Below are 4127 nucleotides of genomic sequence, written 5' to 3'. Positions count from 1 at the left end.
CATGCTGTCGCCAGCCGGCTGCTGTCTGAGGGCGCTTTTGTAGCGCTTGCTTTGCGAATATGCTTTGGCCGCAAGAACTTCTTTTGTGTGCTGCAACAACTTTGTTTTCTTTGGGTAGGAAAATATTGATCACTTAATTTGAAGCAAATACTTAAAGGGAGAATCCGCATAAGGTCCCTTCCCAGATTTTCGAATATTCGTCACCTTTAGCCATCAACGACCGTGCCTGTAAAATATCTCCTTCGAAAACTGAGTCAAACTTTATAAAAATGATTTTCTTCTATGACGCGCTCAGTGACAGGGTAGTGCGAGCCACGAGCGCTTTTCTGCAAGCAACACCGAGCGTGATGTAAGTCGCGAGATATCCCGCGCCGTCCGCCTTGCTTTGCTGTGTGTTTTGGCAGTTTTGACGAAGGAAATTTTCCGTAGCAATTGTGTTCGTTACGTCGCACACTGATCTTACATCCACCACGATGGCCGGTAAGACATGCTGTATAATCAGTTGTGGCAACAGGTCGGGCAACAGGTCGTGTGGCAACAACAACAGACGTAGCATATTTCCAGTTTCCGACGGCCAAACAACGTCGTTTGGAGTGGGAAATGGCGCTGCGCAAAATCAAGTGGAGGAAGACCAGCTCGAGAACGATATGTTCTCATCATTTTGTGCCAGGAATGGTCGACACGAAAAGACGGCTCATGCGGGAACTCGGAGTGGCACCTGCAGGCACCTGCGGGATGCACCGACCGCATGTGCACCTGCAACATGTTTCATATTACGCGTGCACCCGTGGCACTTATACAGGGTGTCCCAGAAAACGTGTCATTGAATTATAATAAAAAAACTACGCCACCTAGAATAATGCGGTCAACAGCATTTGTTCTTATTAGTTTTTGCCACCTCCTAATGTGAATGTCATTACTCCAAGTTTAATTATGCAAATATTTGCGAAATGAACTCGGAAATTTGCCAAGTAAATGTCACTTTTTTACCCCACCAATATGAAGAGCGTGCCGAATACACTCAAATTCATGATAATTCACAGTAATATTCACGAGCTATTCCATCGGAAAAAATAGCCGAATATCATGCTTTCGGAGCACCGGACAATAGCGCGCGATGACGTTTTGAGCGCAATCGCTCTTAGTGCGACGAAAGGAGGTTCCGAAGCCAGCCCACAGAGTGATAGTAGAAAAAGTAACAGTTCATAAAATTGGGAGAGGGAAAGCAAAATCCCAGCGAAAGTAGGACGTGATAAGCCGTGCCTGTTTTATCTGTTTGTGCGATGTCGGGGAGGGCTGGGTTTCCAACCTCCTTTCGTCGGACTGACAAAGATTGCGCTGAAAAATTCATCGTGCGCTATTCTGTGCGACCTCCGTAGAGTATGATGTTCGGCTATTTTCTCCGATGGGATAGCTCCTGAATATCCCTGTCAATTATCATTAATTTGACTAAATTAGACACGCTCTTCACATTGGCGGGGTTACAAAGTTACCTTTACTAGGCAAATTTCCGACTTAAGCTCGCAAAAATTTACATAATTAAACTTACGTTACATGACATTCATATGAGGAGGTGGCAAAAACCCAGTAAGAACAAATGCCATTGACCGCATGACTCTAGTTGGTGTAGTTTTTTTATTATAATTCAATGACACGTTTTCTGGGACACCCTGTATAAGAATGTGCGACAACCTATTAGAAATCCATCATTAGTTACTCCGAGTTCGACAGTTTTCAGTGTATGGGTCCGAGGTCTCGGTTTCAAGCGACGCGCGCACTGGTACAGGGTCCGTCGAATACGGTGAGTCGTTGTGGTTTATGGTGGCGGTCAAGTCATTCTCCTCATTAGAATGCACGTCTGAATCGGGCTGAAGTCCCGTGGAGTTCTATTCTGATGCGGAGTCGGTTTCCATGACTGCACGTTGAGCGTAACTTGCTTCCTGGCGTCTTCAATGCAATACAACACATGGGAATCACGGCAGACGAATCTCGCGACTGACGTCACGGCGTGGCGCTCCTCGATTCCGATGCCACCGCCTGCTCTCATAGTTTCGGTTTCGCTTTATCGTTTTCGCTGTTTATAAATTATACGCGCACATTTATACGAAACGGGGACTGTTGTCAGCATCTGTGGGGTGGTCTCTGCTGAAATCAACTTTCACTTAATTTTGGGCACAACCGTTGCGGACCCTCCCTTTAACACGGACTAACGAAGCGTCTGCTAGTGCGCCACCGTACGCCGCACTGGAAATCTGTGCATACGGTTCATTCCGCCTCTTCTTCGTCGAGTTGTCGTGCAGGAGAGAAAGTTCGCCGTTTTTCCGCTTAGAAATCGTCGCATGCGGTTAGCGTTTTATGCTGTGATTCGGCGTCTGTGAGAGTTGCAGTGATAGACTTCGGGTAGCAAAGCTATCCATCACAAGTCACACTTCATGTACACTTATAATTTACGGTGAACTCTGTCCCGCACTTCTTCCAACCCCCTCCTCAAAACGCCCTCCTCAAAATATTTTCACGGTTCCCACCGAGATCTATGACTTTCTTGTGATCACATCATATGAAAAGGCAGTCTCCATGATGAGAACGATAACGGATTACTTCGATTTCAAAGAACCAACTCAAGCACATGCGACGAACGCCAGCGTTCAGTAATCGAATAGGACAGATTGGAGGTTCGATTTGGAGGTCTGGGATTCGTTATTTTTGTTGCACCAGTGCGGAAGAAGTTCATGTTGACGGTACCTTTTATACTTTGACTAGTTGATATATTTGTAACAGATCGGCCATCAGTATGGAAATGACCCGCACTGCATTTTATGGAACAGGCAGCGAGAATCAGACGGGACCAACGCCTGACCTATATTGCGCGAATACATGGGCGTTTTGTGTTTGTATATTACGCAATAGTACAAGGATGTCGGTATCTTATTGTTCGAGAAAAAAACTATTTAATGATGATGATGATTCCGGAAATTTCTTCGACGGCGGCGATACTCCACCCCATTGCTGGATGTAATGAGCTGAAAAGAAATAATGAGTTGCGTCAGACTGAGGACCTATGGTGTCCAAAAGATTTGGAACTTTAGAAACAAAGGTTACACAGCTTAGAAGATATTGTTCGAATGTGCACTATCTTCGCGCCAGATTATTCAGGTTTGTTACGTTGACATGGTCCTGGGTTCGCTGTTATGTGCTGCTTTGATGGATGTTCTCGAGATAGGACACTGATGAAACATGTGAAACGGGGCCATATGGTGAATAAGTGTGCACACAGACACGCTGATGACAGTGATGGAGATGAAGATGATGGCCACCGAAATGATAGCACCGAAATGGGCGAAGAAGTACTACATTGGGGGATAGACAGGCAGAGACTGTTGATTAACAAGGCCGACAACGGCAAGCCGTATCACCATCACCACCACCACCACCACCTTAACAAGGAGAATTAGAGAAAAGAATAATTTATTCGCGTGAGCACACAGTGCGAGCGGGGCGTGGTTTCAGATCACTCCTCCTCTTCATCGTTTTTAGGTTACAACATCTTCCCGCCAGGGGCTTAGGTGCACGCTTCTAGCGGATATATCTGTTGAACCTGACGACGTATGACGTTTCTATTTGCCATCCTCAGTTGACATGCTCTTACAATGCCGTATTTGCCATAAAAAACCTTTTCTATCCGGCATATTCTCCATAGCATACACGTGGCCCTTTATCTTCCACTAGAACTACGTCTCCCACCTGCACGCTGGGCTTTCGCTGACCTTTCTTCATGAAAGCGCCTCCTTAGCTCTTTCAAATATTATTTTCTCAATCTTTCCCACCATCGTCTTGTGACTTTCTGCCTGAGAGACCAGGCTGCTATGAGATCTTCATTAAACACGTAACTGCCCTAGTAGCACACATTGCTGCCGTGAATTAACATTACAAATGTTGTCCAATGTGGAGCAACGTTTTGCAACATTCGTTAGCGTTATTATATTATTACCAAAAGTGGGCCAATGTTACCATCCATTTTACGATGTTCCTGCAACGTGGCAGTGCGATGTATGACGTCAACTACGGATTTATCAGAAATTTTCCAGTTCCTCAAACTGCGAAGGACTTATAGCGCTTCCTTAGGACAA

This window comes from Ornithodoros turicata, chromosome 1, assembly GCF_037126465.1.
Source record: "Ornithodoros turicata isolate Travis chromosome 1, ASM3712646v1, whole genome shotgun sequence".
Lineage (NCBI taxonomy): Eukaryota > Metazoa > Arthropoda > Arachnida > Ixodida > Argasidae > Ornithodoros > Ornithodoros turicata.
This window is presented reverse-complemented; position numbering follows the sequence as displayed.